Genomic DNA, 21,202 nt, shown 5'->3' on the forward strand with positions numbered 1-21,202 from the left:
TCTTTAAAATGGTACACCAAGATTTTGAGAGAATTGGAATTTTATGAGTAAGCGTGGCTGCTTCATTTGTAGTATCACATTCAGGAAAAAATTAAAAGGCCTTCAAATCATTTTTCTCTCTAACAGACCAAGAATCAACCGAGTTAAAAAACAGACAGGCACACCTTGTGTCTAATGGGGTGGCCAAGTTCAGATGGTTGAGAAATGTTTTCACTCGGAATAAGTGAAACAGTATGGGTCATAAATTTATAATTGTTGAAGAAGGAATTCAAGTTCAGGAGGAGGGCATTCAACCAGTCCCTCTACCCCTGTGCGGATTGAAATCTTCCACTCTTAAAAAAGTGTCAAGCGTTGTTCACCCCAGGTCACCTAGATTTGTAGTCCCCTCACTTCTCCTGATGCCTCCTCCTCGTCCCTTTCTCCAGGAAGCAGAAGGAGCAGGTGAGGCTGCTCCGTGAGAGATTCCCAGGACCATCTCATTCATCCAACATATATTTCCTGAAGGTTTCCGTGGGTGGCTTCCAGACTCTGTTCTCAGCTTGCCAACCACAGTGTAGACAAGAAGCTCCCGCCTTCATGAGTCTAAATCCTAGAAAGGAGGACAGTGACTAAGGAAATCTCCATACGTAGTTTCAGCTGGTGATAGCTGTCTGTCTCCCATTGCTGTTCGACCCCAAAATTTAGTAACATAGCATGGCAACCACTTATTTTCTTATGATTCCGGGCACTGGCAATTTGGGCTGGGCTCAGCTAGGAACAGTCCAAAACGTCCCAGACCACGTCAGCTGGGATCCTGTATTTACTTGCAGTTAGTTGGAAAATAGCCTAGAGGCTGGTTGGTCCCAGAGAGCCCCTTCCCAAGTGTGCCCGTTGGCGGGGCTGGAGGCTGGGACACCTCAGTCCTCACCACCTGGCCTCTCCAGCAGGCAGCTCAGCTCTCAGAATTCTAAGCCCAGCAAGTGAGAGGCAAGACAGAGGAATTTTAAATCTATGCCTATGTCATATTTGTTATTCTTCTATTAGCCAAACAAGTCAAAGTCACTAAGAAAGGCGACTGAACAAAGGCACGAACACAAACAGGAAAATTGTTGTACCTATTTCTGCAAAATATATATGTATACAGATATAAAGCATAATATAAATATTATTATATAATATATATGATACCACATATCACATTTTTTCTACAAAGCACTTTGGGTTCATAGCATATATTTTATGACGATATTTTATATATGTGTATATCATATATATATATATATATATATATATATATATATATTTCACATATATCATGTACCAAAGATCCTAGATTTAGGCACTTTCATGCAAGTGCAAAGCACAGGCTCTCACGAGGGCCTCCTTACATTTTGCTTCTACATGTCTCAGTCTTTTTTTTTTTTTCAAAGTCTATTTTTTTTTTTAAGGGAAAAGTTTTCTTGCCCATCAGAAACGTTGCCTTAAATAAAATTACACAGTGATTATTATCATTATTGCCAGCATGATTCAGGGCGTGCCAGGGAGTTTAATAAGCCAGTGTGCTATGGGGATCCCTAAATGGGGACTCTCTCTAGTATTTCGCAGACTTTTTTGATGCTACCGGATTCTGACAATTGTTGCTGTCAAGATGTGGACCCAGTATAGCTAGATCTCCTAGGCTTTCAAAGGAAGCAAGAAAGCTTTTTTTTTTTTTTTTCAATTTTGTGTGAAATTTCTAATTTATAGATATTGACAACTTGTTTTAATGTCTTTTAAAGATTTGTAATAAACACTTTTTAAAAATAAGCAAAATACAACTGCAAATAAAATTTGACTGGTTGGTGACTTACACAGAGGCCCAAGGAGCCTCTTGGAAAAGAACTCATGTTGACAGAAGGCAGAGTGGAGGCCCAGCGGTTTGGCCTCACAGGAGATCGGCCCTAAGGGGAAGGCAACACAAGGATGGACACAAGCCTAAGAACTGTTCTCCATAACCTCCATGGGTACCAAGGGCTCAGAGAGTATCTCTGGTGAGAATATTGGTGGCCTAAGGTCAGTGACCTCAGCATCAGTGTTCCAAGGAACCAGCAGGAGGGGAAGGCCAGGTCTTCCCAACAGGCACCCCTGTCACTGGTTTGTTGCACGTCAATCATACCAGAGATGGGGGAGAGGTAGTCTTCCCTCCTGGCTTTTTCAATAAAGCACATTAACTGGGTCCATTCCCTTCCCCAACTGCATTTTATATATATTCTGGATCCCAACGTTTCTGGCACTAACTGCTCCCCTCCCACATCTGTTTTATGTTTCCATCTCTGTCAGAGTAAATTGTGATTTCCAAAATTGTGCTGTCCACATCTCTTGTGCAAAGTGACCTTGCCAACCCCCCATCTACAGGTGGAGTCCAGTCCCTGTCCCTAGCCCGGCTTTGTGAACCTCCTGTAAGCAACGGGGGAGAAGTGACCCTGCGTGGCTTCAGAAGGCCTTACCACAGCTGCTGTTTCTCTTGGGTCCTTGGATCTACTACAGAATCTCTCAATATCAGCACTATGGACATTTCGGGCTGAATAATCCTCTGTGAGGAAGAGTGGGTGGGGGTTGTCTTGTGCATTGTTGGATGTTTAGCATTGTGAACCCTCAGACTAACCCACCTGCTGACTGAGTGCCGCTAAGTAACCTCAAGGTCCACCAGAAGCGCAAGAATCACCCGGCTGAGCCCTGCCTGCATTCCTTGCCTGCAGAATCTGTGACGTTTACCCCTTGAAAGGCTGCTGTTTTCACCTACTGTGCTGGGATAGTTACGTAGCAATAGTGACTACAGCACCCATATAGATGGCGTGAAATATAATATTACTTTGGTATTTTTAAAAAGTTAGTATCCATTGGTTGTCCTATGGATGCTTCTTTTAATTTTTCTAATTTGCTGTACAGAAAATGAAGTTGCTCTCACTCGTTTCATATATTTATTGAGGACCCCTCTTTGTGCCAGGAACCAGTTTGGATCCAGAAGTGTATAAATAAACATAACCTTTTGTAATTGTTACAGCTGTATAATTTCTGTCTCCAGTATACTTTCTTGCTATCCATCTGACATTCTTGGTTTTATGAATTAGGGACCCTGAAAGGACCTTCACTCTTGGGTTTCTTTCTTCTTCTCATTCTAGTCCCCTTCCTGGAACTTACTCTTCTTCCTCCTTTTCCTCCATCTTGTCTACATTAGGGCCAATCCACCTCCTCCACAAAAGCTTGTCCTATGCATTAATCAAAATGATTTCTACCTCTTTTTTTGGGGTCTTTCACATTTTTCCTCCTCTCCTTGCACTCCAAGTAATATATACTATCATCCTTACTTGGTATCTGGCCTTTCCTCCTGCTTCAAAGAGAAAGCAGAACCCACAAGCACTGAATTCTGTTGGCTTCTAGCTTTCGGAGCCCTCAAACACATCTGCATCTATGATGCAAGCAAGACAGCCATACCTCCTGTATTAGGGTTCTCCAGGGAAACAGCACCAGCAGGGGAGAGAGCTAGAGCCACAGCTGCAGAGATACAGACAGGAGGAGATTCCGTAGAGGAACTGGCTCACAAGGCTATGGAGGCTGAGCAGTTACAATCTGCCTTCTGCAAGATGAAGAGCCAGGAAAGCCAGCCTGTAATCCAGTCCAAGTCTAAAGGCCGGAGAATCAGGCTGATGGTGTAAGTCCCAGTCTGAGTCCAAAAACCTGAGAACCAGAGGCACCAATGTCCAAGGGCAAAAGATAGATGTCACAGCCCCAGCAAAAAGAGACTGAATTCGACTTTCCTGTGCCTTTGTGTTCTAGGCAGGTCCTGAGTGGGTTGGATGATACCCTCCTACCCCTCACCCCACGTTAGTGAAGGCAGTTTTCTTAGTCTACTGACTCAAATGCCAATCCCTCTCCTGGAGACACTCAGAAACAATGTTTGACCAACTATCTGGGCACCCTTCACCCTACTCAAGTTGACCACACAGAATTATTTTTTTAAATATTTTTAATGTATTTATTCATGAGACACACAGAGAGAGAGGCAGAAACACAGGCAGAGGGAAAAGCAGGCTCCATGCAGGGAGTCGATGCAGGACTCGATCCCAGAACCCTGGGATCATGACCTGAGCCATCCAGGTAGATGCTCAACCGCTGAGCCACCCAGATATCCCGACACATAGAATTATTAACAATCCCACCTCCTTGGCTCCATTTTCATTGAACAAGCTGTTCTGTCTTCCATTGAAAGCCACTCTCATCTCTGCCCTGGACCCCTATCTCTCCCTGTCTCTGGGAGCCAGAGTCCCTTTTTCCCTGAAATATTTCTCTCTGTCTCTGTTCTTGTTTCTTTCCCATTAGCTTCAGCTTAAAATAATCACCAGAAGCCTCTGCCACTTGCAAAGGGGACGATGCTTTCTTGGTTCTATCTCTAGTTGTATTCACTTTCCTTCTTGTCATAATCAACATTCTTGAGAATTCTCTCCAGTTACTTTCTCCGCTTTTTAATCCCTCATGTCTTCTTTAACCTGTTACAACGTCCTGCCTCCTCATCTGTATAGACAGTCCTCATCCTCATCCTCATCCCCATCCCCATCCCACACACACTCTAAACTTCTCTGAGGATGGCCACACACCTCACTGTTCCAGGCTCCATACCACAAAACTCTGCTGTCATCAACTGCTGCCCATTGGCGTTCCAGGACACTGCTCTCTCTTTATTCCCACAACTCTGTCTTGGTCTTTTCTAGGGGGGGCTCTTCTCTGTCTGCACATCAGCATTAATATTCTCTCTTGCTTCCCTCCTCATGCTCTCAGATACTCCCGTAGCTTCTTCAGTCACCCAGACAGCCCCTGATTCAGTGATTTCCAGTCCCAACCATTCTGCACCCTAAAATGGTGAAACCTAAATGGTGTTCATCAAAAACAACAAGATGCTCATTTTTACAACACTGACCAACAGCATGATGCCATGATATTGAAACAGATGGTTAGTTGCAACTTTTATAATTATGTGAAATACTTTCTTTCAAACTCGGACTCAGCTGCCTCCTGAGCATGTCCACTTAATTGTCCCTGACATATCTCAAATGCCCTAAGTTTAAGACCAAATTCATTATTTGCCTGTTTAAATATGTCCCCCCACCCCCACCCCCCCGCCAAGTCTCCATCTAGGGGAATAGCACCACTCTCACGGGAGCATCTGACAGAGCCACCATCCCCTACCAATTATTAGACCCTAAGGATTCGGCCTTCCTTAATTTAGCTCATGTCCATTAACAATGACTCCGCCTCAGCTCAGATCCACACAATTTCTGTCCTGGACAATTGTACCCGCCTTATAATTAACCCCAATCCCCAACTTTGCCCTCCCTCCTAACCATTCCCTACTCTGCTGCCAAATTTATCTTTCTAATACAAACATTTGATCATCTGGATAACATGATGAAAATCCCCCTTGACAAGAAAGTGCAAGTTCCTCAGTCTGGCAGACAGGGCTTCATGATCTGGTCACTGTTCACTTTTCCCACCTGACCTCTTGCTGCATCATCCCCTACACACCGGCCACACAAGGTATGTTTACAGGTCTGTGAAGACATCACCCTCTTCCATGTCTATGACTTGCCAATGTGGTATTTTTAGTGCTGTTTTTCTTTCTGGTATATCCTTCTTCTATCTTACCCCTTTCTCAGTTGGCTATAATTAAACTAGTTAGATTCCACAACTATTGACAGATTATTGCTGCATTTAGGAGATGTGTTTGTAATCTAACGAAGCAATGAAAATATTAGAATTTGTTAAGGTGATTTGGTGTTAAAATATATTTATCATTTTGGTTCCCACATATTTAAAGTTTCAAAGCAAGTTCAGCAGCTGATATTAGCTTATTTATCTACTCACTTATTCTTTCTCCATATATATATATATATATTCCAGAGATCTCAGGTGTGTTGTTGCTGTAGGTCCCAGAGGCCTAGAGCAGTACCCAGAAAGAGGGTGGGAGTCAATCCCTATGTGTCAAATGGAACAGTGAATAAATGCTCAATCTTAAAGAACTCAGCCCTGTAGTCTTTGGGTATCCTCCCCTGATGCCCCCAGAGGAGGACGTATGGGATCATCTTCTCTTGTGACCCAGCATACCCTTGGCTTCTCTCTATCACAGGGTGCTGAACAGCATGTCGTGACTTTCCATAGCCCTGTCTCTTCCTGCTGCCCCTGTGACCTTATTATCACCTCCTTGAGAGCAAGGACTATCTCTTATGTCTCTATCTGCAACTTTAAGCATAGTGCCAGGCATATAGTAGATGTGCAAAACATGTCTGAAGCAATTAACCCTGTTGCCCCTTCTAGGGGAGCAATCCACATGCATTGTCTCATTTCGCTGGCCTGCAAACATGCTTTTTTTAAATTTAAATTCAAATTAGCCAACATATAGTACATCATTAGTTGCAGATGTAGAATTCTGTAATCATCAGTTGCATAGGACACCCAGTGCTCATCACATACCTTAATGCTCATCATGCAATTACCTCATCCTCCTGCCTCCTCCCCTCCAGCGACCCTTGGTTTGTTTCCTAGAGTTAAGAGTCTCTCATGGTTTATCTCCCTTTCTGATTTCTTCCCAGTCTTCCCTCCCTTCCCCTATGATCCTCTACACTGTTTCTTATATTCACATATGAGTGAAACCGTATGATGGTTGTCTTTCTCTGACTTATTTCATTCAGCACAGTAACCTCCATCCAGTTCCACACACATCAGGGTAAATAGTAAGATTTCATCCTCCGTAAACATTTGAGAAAAGGAGTTCTATCTTGCTAATCTCTCCTACTGCCTACTACCATGCTGTTCACATTCTAGACACACAATAAATGCTGAGTTAAATTACCATTAGTGTTTCATATGCTCAGATAAACCTAAATGGTGTTCATCAAAAACAACAAGATGCTCATTTTTACAACACTGACCAACAGCATGATGCCATGATATTGAAACAGATGGTTAGTTGCAACTTTCATAATTATGTGAAATACATTCTTTCAAACAACAAATTGTTGTAGGGCTTTTGGCATCCAGTCCATATCTAATAGTCGGCATTGTTTCTGTTAGGATTTTGTGCAAAGGTGCTCATTATCTTTAATCAGAACCTCCTAGAAGGATAATTCTCTACAGCCGGAATGTCCAACCTACCACAACCTGGATAAAATGGCCTACAGAATGAGTCAACTCCCTTTGCTGCCGTTGCATGTTCACCAAGCCTATGCATTATTAATTTGTTGGACTACAGAAAGTAGGAGATTTCCTGGTCTGCTTCCTGGACAGTGTTTACTTAGTCCTGAAAAATTCTCACTCTGGATCTCTTCTTGTGAGATTTCACATCTTTTGGAATATTACCCCTTACCTACTAAAATTGTATGTATCAACATTTACCTTACAGTAGCTATAACAAACTTTTTTAACATTATAAACATCCTTATGCCTGAATTGAGATTTGGGAAGAAAAGAGGGTTTTCATATGATTTTGAGAGTAGATTGCTTCAGCTGTTGGCTAATTCCATCCAAGTTATGTTTAATTTTTTATAATTTCTAAGGTGCATAAAAACATGTTCACTTTTCCTAATCCAAGTGTTAACCTAACATATTGATTATCATAGAGAGAATATAAATTCCAATCACAGTAGAGTCACACTCTACCAGATTAGATTCTAAAGTCAGTCAACATGATTTGGTAAAAATCATGTGTAAAAAAAAAAAACAACAACAAAAAAAAAACTCACCCTTGACAATCACCCAAACAAAGGTAGACATATTCTTTCTCTGCCAATCCCAGGCCCCCAAATCTCTCTCACGTTACCACAGACTACTGTTTCATCAGTTCCACACCAAATGAAACTCCTGACTTGCACGTAAAAGCCACTTTGTATGAATAACATCTGTCTGCAAAAGAAGAACCATTTTCAGCAGTGTGAGATGTTCATGCAACCAGGCCCCCAGGACCAACAACAGATCCGTGTTCCTTTTCATTCTCATTGAAGGTACATGGTCTTTGATGGAATAGGGAGCAGAACCACCATAATATTCTTTCTCTCTCTATCCCTTCTCTCTCCCTCTCTGAGATGATTCATAAACTCAAATGCACATATTTTGTGTCTATACTGGGAGTTTTCTTTACTGTTCTCAATAGCTTATTACAAAACCAACCTAACCAAAAGCTTATCTACTCACCCCCTTCCAACAGTTTCCCATTTCTGATCATCACAGTGTGATTTCTTTTCTGGAGTTCTGAGTTCCCTGTACCCTGGTCATATAAGAACAAACTGGGTGTGTCTATTTCTTCCAGTTTTTAATGAACACAGAAGAGAGTTCTGGTGACATTCTCTGGGGTTGTATATTCAGGACCTGGTCCGTTTTCTCAGAGCTAATGGCACCCACTACGGCATACATCTGAGGAGATATGCTGGGTATTTGGGGTATGGGAAGTGGTCTGTTCACTTACAACAGGGGCTTCTTTTAAGAGATTTTAAGTTCTAGCCCTGAGGATAGTCTTTAATTTGCTCCCTAACTGAGCTTCTACAAATTTAATTAAAACTTCATCTGGCATCTAGCTGTGCCCAGGTCTCACTGAGAGGTCCACTGCAAAGACAAAAGACGGACAAGAATTTTTTAAAAGAAACGTAATGTGAATAGGATTTGAAAGTCCCCACAGATGAAGCGGAGCAGAAGGGACAGGGCTGAAAATATACAATGTTTTTAATCCTCTTTACTGCCTTGAAAGGTGTTATTTTTTTCCCCCACTTTACAGAGGAAGAAACTAAGGCTTAAAGATGTTTGCTCCAAGCCACACAGATAGTAGGTGGTACAGCAGGGATTCAGGCCCTAATCTGTCTGGCTCCCACTCTCTCAGCTTTCATCAGACCACATGATTAGTGCTACTCCTGAATCTCACGGTTTCACCTTTCTCAAAAAGGCACTTATTTCTATAACATGTTCTTCCTAATGAAGCCATGAAATTTGTAACTACTGATTCCTTTCAAAAATTTCCATCTCATAGTAGGTGAGATTGTTGGACCACTCCAGCTTTTGAAAAGGACTAGAAATCTTAGATAAAGTACAAAAAAAAAAAACCAAGAAATCAATTCTCAGGCCAAGAGGGCAGGTCAGAAGAGCACTCAGTCCACCTTTTGTTCTCAGATCCTTTGGCCAAAGAGATGCCCTAGGGTTTTTATTTTTACAGACTCAGCAGACACAGGGGACAGAAGATAATAAGGTCCATGGTTAGCCCAAGTGGGAGTCCCAACAGGTGATGGTCTAGATGAAGAGGAGATTCCAAAGGGTTACACCCTAATGTGGGGGAAGTCTGGAAAGCAAGGCCCCTCCCCCTGAGTCCAAGGTACTGCAGGGAACAGGAATGGTCTCAACCCTCGGCTCTGAGCAGATCAGGGAAAAAAAAACCTAAGAATTTGGAGCTACCAGTTGGTCCTTGTGAGAAGGTAAATCCAAATTCAAACTACCTGTGAGAACCCAAGATCCTCAACCCCAAAATATCATTGAGAATCGGGGTCTTCATCCAGTGAGGATACCACCCGACAGAAGAGATATTTGGAAATGGTTGGGGAGTTTTTTGAGTTCTCATTATACCAGGAGCACCGCAGCCATTCCTCAGGTAGAAGCCAAGACTTGAAACCTCCATCATAAAGAAATGTCCCATCCAAGGTGCTGACAACACTCCTGGAGAAACACTGAGTTAAAGTAGTTAGATGCGCAGAAGCCGCAGGGACCGGAAAGAGCACGGCGGTGAATGCCTAGAGGAGCTCACCATGATCCCAGAACTCACGCTCTTTCACAACTGCCAAGGAAAAACAAAACCATAGTCAACAATAACAGAACAAATAATAAAGCACAACCCACAACGGACACATCCCATCCCCACCCCACCCCCGACCCCCACCAGGTGATTGCTCTTTTTTTTTTTTTTTTTTTTTTTGGTGATTGCTCTTCTGTGGTGGTTTGTGACCATGGAGCAGGTAAGAGGTCTACGGTGCTTCCCATTGATTAAAAAAAAAAACAACTTTCATTTCTGGACTTACATGACTTGGGTTTCCCTTCCCGGCTTCCTTTTCGACCTCCTAGACATTGGTAATTCAGTCACCGGCTGCATCTCTTCCAGCTACACGTCCAGTGGCTCCACACAGACAGCTGGAAGTCCACCACGGTGGGAGCACTGACACCACAAGAACTGGTAAATGCTACCAATCAGGGTTTGGGGGTCCCCCCCCCTCTGAGACAGTCGGTTCTTAAATAGCAGCACATTCCTGCTGGCAATCCTGGTTGTGGATTTCTCTGGCCCTCAGTCTGCCTGTCCCGAAAGGGGGTATGACACCCCCCCACCCGCCTCCTTTCTTCTCAGAGATGGTGAAATTTATCCAAGATAAGGACAACAAAGATGTTAAACTGTTCAAATATTGCGTGACTTTTGACAACATAAATTAGTTTTTATCATTTTAATGAATAACATCTGACTATTAACGACACATTCCCTTTCTTCTCTGAGAACAGAACAGGACATACAGAATCTTGCCTGGCTTTTTATTACCCTCCACCCTCTTCCACTCAGGAGGATATTCAAAGGATTTCTCCATGAAAGATTAAATTGCTCATCTAGTCTGAAGGTGAAAACACCCTCCAACTGTTTGTATAATACGTTATTGCTTTATATTTGTATACAAGTATATTTTACAATGTGCCTTATCTTATTTGAATCTACTAACACCCATTTTTATTTTAGAGCCCAACACGACTCTCACCTTGCGCTTTTCCCCTTTCCTTACAATATAAAATAGACGTTCTCCAATAAAATATGGCCTGAATTCCAATTTCAAGTGCAGAGTAAGGATGCACGACGACTACATTCAGATCCATATCTTGGGCTTTGTGCTCTGTGCTCCCAACACCTGAATTAACATCAACTCTGTGTCCCTCATTGAAAATAGATGTTGACTCCGGACAGCGTGGATATTTATCATCGTGAAGAAAAATATGCGTAAGGTAAGCAATTCAGACATTAGAAAACTACTACAAAACAGGTGCTTTTGTAATTTATGGCATGCTTTTGAGAACCAAGAGGAGGGGACAGACGGCCCCCGGGCAGGCGGTTGGGGGACGAAGCAGGCCACAGACCAAGTAGACGAGTCAGGAACAAGCGGCAAGAAGGCAGCGGGCTCCTCGGGTCACGAGTTACTGGCTCTCAAGCTTGTTTCTCTCCTCCTAGGGAGAGAATGGTACTCGAGGACTGGGTGCACAAGACTCTGGAGACGTAATTCTGAAGACAAATTTGCAAGAGATGGATCTGCCGAGAAAAGCCTAAGAGAAATGTTTTCCACACGGAAGGAACAGCCTTAGGAAATTTGTAGGGAGAAGGGGAATATCAAGATCTGGACAAAACGAGGTAAAGACTATGTATGGGCAAGGGGACCGTGAAAACTGGCCAAACGAGGAAAGGAAGGGGCTCCGGGGCAGAAAGGCTGCGTCACGGAGCACCCACATCGGTGTGCCGACGAGGCTGGCTGACCCAGCTCCTGTGACACAGCCCTTCCCCTCGACAACGGGACGGAGATCGCGAAGGGTGCCACCTGCAGAGACTGATCTTGAACTCTTGCCCACCCAGGTGGTTGTCCCATCTCCCTGTCCAGGTGCCTGTGGGCCCTCGCTGAGGTCTCTAAGCCTCCCCTCCGATTTAGGATGAAGAGCTTGGCCTCGGTGGAGGGATTGCAGGCATCACTGTGCAGTCAACAAACACTTTTCACCCAAGCCCATGGGAACCACCACTTGTGTATCCTGCAGATTTTTAACTCTCTTGTATCCCTTGAAGTGGGCAAATATATATATATAACTTGATGACTTACTCCTTTTAGGGTGAAATAAGTGAGACGAACACGCAAGGTGATAAAAGACCCATGTTGGTTGCAAACCCAGGTAGTGTAATGGGCGTGGGCAAAGGGGAGGGCTAGCGGCCCTCTTCCCGGGACACAAGGGAAGGGGGTTCTCTGCCATCCGTGATCCCGGAAGCCCCTGCGAGCGCAATCACGGCAATGATCTGTCTCGTCAGCCTCCCTCCGTTCATTCACCCCACAAATACTTCCTGAGCAGCCACCCCGTGTCAAGCCACATTCATGCCACAGTTGGTTTCCTGCGGTGAACAAGGCAGGAGAGGGGCCTGCCCTTGTGGACTTTGCGTTCCAGGTGAGGGGAAGGCAAGCCACAAACCCCCAAGGGGGGTGTCAGCTGGAGACGCGGTGCTCGTGGGGACCCCACGTGCTAGGCCAAGGCCAGGGATGGCCCTAATCGTGCCAGCCAGGAGGTCACTCCAGGAGGGTGATGTTTAGAGTGAGCCAGTGCGTGTGCAGGGCGGCCAGCAGCGCCCCAGGGGGCCCGGGAGAGGAGGTGCATCCCCAGCAGGGTACCTCGGGGTCGCGGACACAGAGGCGCTGTGGCTGGAGCACTGGGGGGGGACCCCATGGAGGCCATGGCGTGGCAGGTGGCCCACGTGAGCAGGAAGGCTGTGGTGGGGCCCTAGCGTGGGGCCTAGGAAGGGGGGAGATCGGCTTGGTGCTTCCAGGTCACACGGGCCCCGAGTGCAGGTGGACGATGAGGGTCAGAGAGAAGCAGACGGACAAACGCCCGCAGTGAGTGATCGCGGACCTCGCCCTCGAGGACTCGACAGCCACAGTGACAGCCAGCAGTGCCCGGGCCAGGGCACATCTCAGCAGCACCCCGGGACGGGCCACATGGAAGGAAAAGCAGGAATCAGGAGCCTTCAGCTGGTGGCTGCCAGCAGTCCTCGGCCTGGGGTGGCATCGCCTGACGTCCTGCCTCTGTCTTCTCACGGCTGCCTTCGCTCTGTGTGTCCACGTCTCCCCTCTCCTCACGATGACCCCGCTCATGGGACTTAGGGCCTATCCTCGTCCAGCGTGACCCCATCTCAACTTTTTTCTTTAAAGATTTTATTTGTTTATTCATGAGAGACACAGAGAGAGGCAGAAACACAGGCAGGGGGAGAAGCAGGCTCCAGGCAGGGAGCCCGACGTGGACTCGATCCTGGGACCCCGGGGTCACGCCCTGGGCCCAAGGCAGACGCTCCACCGCTGAGCCCCCAGGTGCCCCATCTCCATCTTAGCTTGACGACCTCTGCGAAAACCCTATTTCCGAACAAGGTCATATTGACAGCTTCTGGGTGGAGGGGGATTGCAAGGACACTGTACAACCCCGTAGAGCAGCGGGGCGGGGGCTGCAGGGCCGTCCTCGAGAAACGCTCTCTCTCGAGCAAACTCACGGAGCAAGTCTTACTTCGGGCATCTCTAGGAATCAAACGGCCCCACAGACATACAGGAGGGCGGAGGGAACCAGGGTACGGTTCAATCTTCTAGAAACACATTTCTTAAACCTTCATGGTGGAGCTTCTGACCTGATTATAAAGGATTTTTTTAAACGTGTTTATCGTGTACAATTGACTAGTTTTGCTAAGTGCAACTTGCCTTTCAAGGTTCAGTGGAGATTAGTGGACTTTGGTCTGATGCCAAAGGGAAAATGGCCTTGTCGGGTCACCGTGTGCTTCCCCATCCGCCTTCGTCTGCCCTCGGGGATGCTGGTATTGAAGAGACGAAACACAAAACTGCTGTGAGAGTAAATGATATTAGCCATTTCTGGGAAAACATGATTTGTCTTTTAAAAACTCGTAGCAATGTTCTGGGCACTGCAGACCTGGCTCCCGACGCTCCCTGCAGCAACAAGAACCAAGGCTGTTGCTGCCCCTCGCCTGTGGTTTCTGGTCTCCCCGAAGGCACCGCGACACCGGCCCAAGGCCCGTCCATGTGGCTGCCACGAGGGGGGTTATTCTGACCCCGGGGAACAAGCTGGGAGGTGCAGGCGATGTGACCTCATGGTCCGTCCACACCTTCAGCTCCTCCTGGGTGGCCCCCTGAGGAAGCAGCAGTGGGAACGAGGCGGCCTCGGCAGGTGTCTCCGGCTTTGCCGTCTCCATCGCCTGCCTGGGCCCATGTGAAAATCCGCAGTCACGGGCCTGATGCTGAACAGGGGGTCGCTGCAAGGGCGGAGGGGCTCCCCCAGAAGGAAACCACGCAGCCAACGGAACTCAACCTGGCGAGTCACTCTGGGCTCCCTGGAGACCCAGGGACGAGTCCCAAACCCGGACTGTCCACGGGGGAGTGAAGTCAGTCTAACGGGAGTGTCCTGAAAGGCCTGAGGGCCACGGGGAAGGCCACACAGGGTGGCCTGGGCCGAGCTAATCGTGACGGGGGCTGCTTTCCCAGCCAGGAAGGGAGAGGCCAGCGGCCCGAGCCTCCTACAGTGGGGCGACCGCGCGTGGTGCTCCAGGCAGGGTTCACGGGGGCGTGGAGGGGGCGGCAGACAGTGGGCAGAACAAGGGGCGTGGAGGGCTAAAGGGGAGAAACGCCAGCTGGCCACACTCGCAACTACTCGGGTTCCAGAGAGCTCTGGGCTTGGGAGGCAAGGCCTTCAAAATCGCCCTGGCTGGGAGGCTCTCGTTGGGCCGCTTCCTGGCTGACCTTGGGCAAAGGTGAAACCCTTCAAGCCTCAGCTTCCGGGCCTGAAAAGAATGAAGTAGGAGGAACACTCGATTCTCAGGGTTGTTTGAAGAAAGAATGAGCGAGTGCGCGGCAGACGATGGTACAAGCCAGGCCCCAAGAAGGATTGAAGTCTCGCCTCTTGCAGCAACACGGATGGGCGGATGGGCCTGGAGGGTGTCCTGCTGGGCGGAAGCTTCAGACGGACGAAGGCAGACGCCGGACGATTCCACTTATACGTGAAATGGGAAAACAAGCAAACAGAAAACCGAACCAGAAACAGAGTCAGACACAGCAAACAAACGGTTCGCCAGAGGGAAGGAGGGCCCCTGGGAGGGGGATGCAGCAAACGGGGGAGCGGGACTCGGAGGTGCAGGATCCCAGATATGAAACAAATGAGACAGGGGGATGCAACGTGCAGCATAGGAATGACGTCGAAATATCGTAAGGACTTCGCACGGTGGCGGATGGTCAGTGGACTTACTGCGGTGACCACCCCATAGCGCGTGGATGCCGAGTCCCTGTGTGCGCACCTGTGCCCAGTACAGTATCACATACCTGTGGTTCTTCAATTAAAAAAACAGAAATTAGTACAATGTCTGATACATAAATTCTCAGTAGGTGCTAACGACAACAAACAATAATAATGATGATGATCCACACATAACTAGGGTTTTTATAGTAACGTGTGAACACTTTTGTCAAAAGTCCTCACCTTCGGTGAGGGATGATTTGTGCGTGTGAATTTTCTAGACCTGACATTCAGCGCAGTCTCCAGCCGACATCTCACAGCCCCTATGCTGGCAAACTATTCATTTTAAGTAGTTCACTGTCCTCCATCACTTTCTCTGCCACATAATTTTACCATCTGTCCTCCCATCCCTTCTTAATCAGAAAACCCTAATAGGCAGTCCTGGATCTAGTGATTTTTTAAACCACGAGAATACGGAATGAGAACCAGATGGTAAATTTGAGCATATCTAGGACAATCACTTTTTTTAGCTACAAAAACAAACAAAATTAAATAGTGGTTTCTCTTTTTTATACATTGGCTTCCCTGGCCAGACATCTCCTTGAACTCTATCCGATGACGAAAAATTTCCATCTGCGCATCAAGTAGCACCAAACTACAGGTCATCAAAGAAAGTGTAGTTTGCTGGAGCCATTTCAGAATCTCAGGTGCTTGTTTCTTACTGCCTGCACCAATCAGGCATTTTCTGTGGCTCTCAGTTGAAGGGCAAATGGGAGAGATTATTCTGAAAAAGATAAATGCTTGAAGAAAATTTCACGTGAACCAAGGGGAGATGGACAGCGCGTGCTGATACACAATTATGTAAATGACCAGGCTCTAGAGCTGCCTCCTTTTTTTTTTTCTTTTTCCTTTTTTTTTTTTAGAGCTGCCTCCTTGACCTCTGCATGCTGACCCACAGCCTTCGCAGACACGCGCAATGATGAGGCGTGCTCCCACAAAGGTCCTTTCCTGGGGTCGGAGCCTGGTGTGCCCCTTGGGATCTAGAGCCTACTGTATTAGTTAGCAAGACCAGTACATTCCTTTTTCAATTGAAAATTTGTGCTCCAATGACTTGATCAATCTGATAACACTAAAAAAAAAGAAAGAAAGAAAGAAGAAAGAAAGAAAGAAAGAAAGAAAGAAAGAAAGAAAGAAAGAAAGAAAAGAAGAAAAGAAAAGAAAAGAAAAAAAGAAAAGAAAAGAAAAAAGAAAAAAAGAAAAAAGAAAAAGAAACATTTTGGTTTCAAACATTTTCTTCTGAGAAAAGCAGTGAATGACATAATACTTCTATACATAGTCCAGACATGTCGATTTCTTTTCCAAAATTGGACATTTTTTGAAGAGTCCATAAAAACTATCAAGTCGATTCTGGCAGAGACATTACCTCAGGATAATGGATCAATCATCTCAAACCTTTCCGTGTCATCTTGGATTTTAATGCCATTTAAACAATTTCCTATACTTACGGCTATTCCCACTGAGACACTAAACTATTTTTTATGAAAAATTATTAAATTTAGAGGTTTTTTTTTTTTTAAATGCATTAGCTCAACAAACGTGTCCCTTTCCCCCTGTAGTGTGTCTCCGTACAACACCAGAGACGGCGATGATATTTCCACATTTATGCTTTTTATCAGATATTCAAGGAGGAGTCTCCCTCAAGAAAGGAGAAAAACCATGCTCCTGCTCTGGAAATACAAACATCCAACGATACCCTCTTCTACTTGGGAATTCAGTCGCATTAAGAAGACCTCGTTGTTTAGGGACATGTTTTTCCCAACATAAAAGCTGCTCATGTGTTCCAGACATGCACTGATCAGCCACGCAGCTCTTGGCCTGCAACTGAGAGGGAACTTCCTGTAGGCTCCGTTTGAGACGTTTTTGTAGCTTATTGAAACAGAAATGACCGAATGCCGACTGGCTCCCCACTCGTCTGCTCCGGGTGACAACCACACAGGCCTACGGAATCGTCCTGGGCTGGGGACACACAGTTTACACGCGTCCCATCTCCGTGCGGAGCAGGAGCCTGACGCAGGGCTCGATCCCACGACCCCGAGATCACGACCTGAGCCAGAACCAAGAGTCGGGCGCTTAACCATGGAGCCCCCCGGGTGCCCCCTCCTGTGGGTTTTATAAGGTACCCCCCACCCCCTGCTCTCCAGGTATGGCGAATACCATATTTGGGTTAGTCGCGTCATGTTGATCTGGCCTCTCAGTTGGGGGTAAACAAGCTTTCTTGGACAACTGGTCTGCATTGACTAGCGGTTTCTCTGGGCTTAGAAAAGCAATCAGAAAGAATAAAAATTCATTTTTCACTTACACACGGTGCGTTTCTGAGGTCCGTGTCTGTCTTTCTTACCAAGTGCTTTGAGTAGGTAAAAGTAATTCTTGATTTTTTTCATACACAAATTTTATTAGAAAAATACTCTGAGGAAAAAGAAAAATATTTCGTTCCTAAAGTGTCACTTGCATTTTCTTGGATGGGAAAAACAACAACAACAACAAAAGAAGCTGTTTACTTGGAAGAAAATAGAAAACCTCCTGTAGCACCCAGGTTTTGCTTCTGTCTCGTCAATGACTCGAATGACTTCCGGCCCCGGTCAGCATCGAGGTGTGATGTCTCAACCCCCTTCATCTGCCATCGGGTGATCGATCTTGTTGGGGAGAGTTTGGAACGTTTATGAATTCTGGCTTGTACCAATATGAGTTATTATGCCCGTGTGATTAAATCATACATTTCCTGCTACATCAAGGTTATCCGGATGCAGCAAATTCCATTTTGTTGTAGGTAAAAGCAAGCTGCCCTACATGGGTCTGATAGCGCAGCACTAAATGTCTGCTACCTTAGGGGTGTTTTTGGCTTTTTCGATTAAAATGCCTGATAAAGACATTTATATACTTTCATTTGCCATTTATTGCCTGTGAGTGGGAAGTCTATTCTCCCAAAATGTCTTTGGTTATAGGAGGGAAAAATTTGGAGACAGTGTCTCTGTTACTTCCTAGAGAAAATGAGTCCTTTATTTATATCATTAAGCCACTTCTGTCTCTAAATTGTTCTGCTAGTAATTGATACGTTGTCCTCTAAAGGGTTTTACACCATGAGTGCTGTGTTGCTTTAAAAACAGTTAAGAAGTACTTACGCACTTGGAATTCTGTTCCTTTAGGAGGGAAATTAAAAATGAGAGAGAAGGGGAGAGAAAAAAAGAAAAACTAGTTTTCAAAGTGTTTAAAGTTCAAGGTTTGGGGAAGAAACATATGAAATGTAGACAAAGAAAACAATGAAAAACAATGTTTGATAAGTGTTGAAATTCAGAGTGCAGGTAGCTGCTCATCTGCGCCACAATCACAGAGAACCGGAGCCTCTTTCAGAGCAAGGACTAGAGGTTTTCGGCGTCCCAGAACCATACGCAAGAGAATGCAGACACTTTTATGACTCTATTTATTTGTTTGTTTACACTCAAGTATAATTAACATATAGTGTCAGGTGTACCATCTAGTGACTCAGTAATTCTGTACATTTCCCCGTGCCCTAAAGAAGCCTGCTCCTGATCCCCTAATCGCCTATCTCACCCATTTCTCCCCACCCCCACCCAGCCCTCTGGCAACCACCAATTTGTTCTCTGTATTAAGAGTCTGGGGTAAAAAAAAAAAAAAAAAAAAAAAAAAAGAGTCTGGGGTTTTCATTGGTTTGTTTGTCTCCTTTTTTCTTTATTCATGTGTTTCTTCAATTTGCATATGAGTGAATCATACGGTATTTGCCTTTCTCTGATGGACTTATCTCGCTGAGCATTATACCCTCTAGGCCCATCCATGTTGTCACAAACGGCAAGATTTCATTCTTTTTCACGGCCGGGTGGCATTCCGTTGTGTATATACCACCTCTTCTTCATCCACTCATCTGTCCGTGGACACTTGCCTGCTTCCGTATCTTGACTATTGTAAATAAGCTGCGATTATCATCGGGGCGCATGTATCTTTTCAAGTTAGTGCTTTTGTCTTCTTTGGGTAAATACTTGGTAGTGGAATTACTGGATCCTATGGCATTTCTATTTTTAATTTTTTGAGGTGCCTCCGTACTGTTTACCAGAGTGCACAAGGGTTCCTTTTCCTCCACATCCTTGCCAACACTTGTTATTTCTTGTGTTTTTTACTTTAGCCATCTGACAGGTGTATTGTGATGTCACGCTGTGGTTTTAATTTGCATTTACCTGATGACTAGTGATGTAGAGCATCTTTCCGTGGGTTTGTTTGTCATCTGTATGTTTTCTATTGAAAAATGTCTATTCAGATCCTCTGTTCATTTTTTAACTGAATTATTTGGGTTTTTTGTTTGTTTTGTTTTGTTTTTTGGTGCTGGGTTGTATAAGTTCTTTATATATTTTGGATATTAATAATCCCTATCAGATATATCGTTTGCAAATACCTTCTCCCATTCAGGAGGTTGCCTTTTTGTTTTGCTGATGGTTTCCTTCACTGTGAAGCACTTTTTATTTTGGTGTAGTTCCAACAATGTAATTTTGCTTTGCTTTTGTTTCCCTTGCCAGGGGAGATATATTGAGAAAAATATTTCTACAGCTGATGTCAAAGAAATTATACAAGGCAGGTTCCAGGGCTCCACACCATTGATGATCTATCAGAAGAGCTAAGGAGAGACCCAAGGATTTGCATGTTAACCACCTCCCAGGTGATCTGTATGCACAATGGAGCCTGAGAACTGCTTATATATTCAGTCCAAAGCACTGAAAAATACCACTGGTCCAACCTCTAACTGTCTAGATGGCCTTTAATTTGTCAAAGAACAAAATCATGTATATCTCAGCCAGTTACCGCCGTGCTTTGAAGGATGGGGCCCTTCCCATCAACGCCTCTCCTCTCTGGCCTCCACACCCCCAGCAGCTTCCTCGGGGCCTCCTCGCTCCAGCCCTTCTCCTCCTCCTACCCAATTCCCCAAAGAGTGGCCAGAGATTTCTGAAAAATGAAAATAAGACCCTATTATTTTCCTGCCTAAACTCTCCCATGGCTTTCTGAAACATTCAATAAAATTCAGATACTTTTCTTGGGCTGCAAAGCACCCAGGATGGACCATCTGCCCACCTCCCCTCTCCAGCCTCGGTTTCCATCACTCTGCCCTTGGTTTCCGCAGGTCCCCGTCTGCTGCACGGATCCCTTCGTTCAGATCATCGCCCCTGATAAACCTGCTTCTCCCTTAGGGCTGCTGAACTCTGAACCGAATCGGCTACACCCGGGAGGGTCAACCAGAACAGCTTTGTTCTTCTCCCACCAGTACTCTGGGAAACACTCTGTGACCTGCCGCGAGGAGTAACTGGGCCCCAGGGCCTAACGCACAGTGCGATGAGTCCGACGGTAATGTGCCGGGCGGTAATCCCGTAGGGTGACAAATGTCGCCATCACCATGAAGGCAATCATACTGCAATCCGTAAGTGCGACAGAGCAGCACGTTGTGCACAATGGCACAGGTCAAATTCATTCGATTAAAGCACGCTCCCCCCTTCCCCCTCAAGTCGTGTCAGACAGGGCTTTTAGCTTTCTGCTCACTTTCTAAATTAAAAAAAAAAATGTCCCCTCACTCCCAGTGTAGTGCTGGTCACCTGTCCCTTGCTCAGGTCTGGCCCTGTGCTCAGAGCTGGCAGGAGGAGGCCGCTGGGGTGTCCTCATCCCCCCTCTTCTTCATGCCCTCTCCTCTCACCTACCACCTGGCTCCCCTGCGTGGGGACAAAGTGAGGAGAGATTGGCAAAAAAAAGATGTGATGACTGACTGACACACCTGTGCTGCCCTAACTTGAACCGCCTCTTGCTTCCCAGTGCCCTTTGTCACAGCTGACACCGACACGTGAGCTCCTCCACGTAACACGCGCCACACGCTCTTGGAGACACCACTGCCGCCACCAGGAGCACCCTACGCACCGGCCCTGGTGTGAGCAACACATTCTCGGCCTGATGACGATTCGGACCTGCCGTGCCCCGGCCACCCGGGACCCTGGCTCTCAGCAGACCGCCTCCGGGTGAAGCTCTCACACAGTCTCGGGCTGTGCTGCCTCTCCAGGGCCCACGTGGTCCTTGGGTACCTTCTCACACGGGCACCCCCCCTCCCAGCACC

Source organism: Vulpes lagopus, chromosome 3 (assembly GCF_018345385.1).
Source record: "Vulpes lagopus strain Blue_001 chromosome 3, ASM1834538v1, whole genome shotgun sequence".
NCBI classification, from domain to species: Eukaryota; Metazoa; Chordata; class Mammalia; order Carnivora; family Canidae; genus Vulpes; species Vulpes lagopus.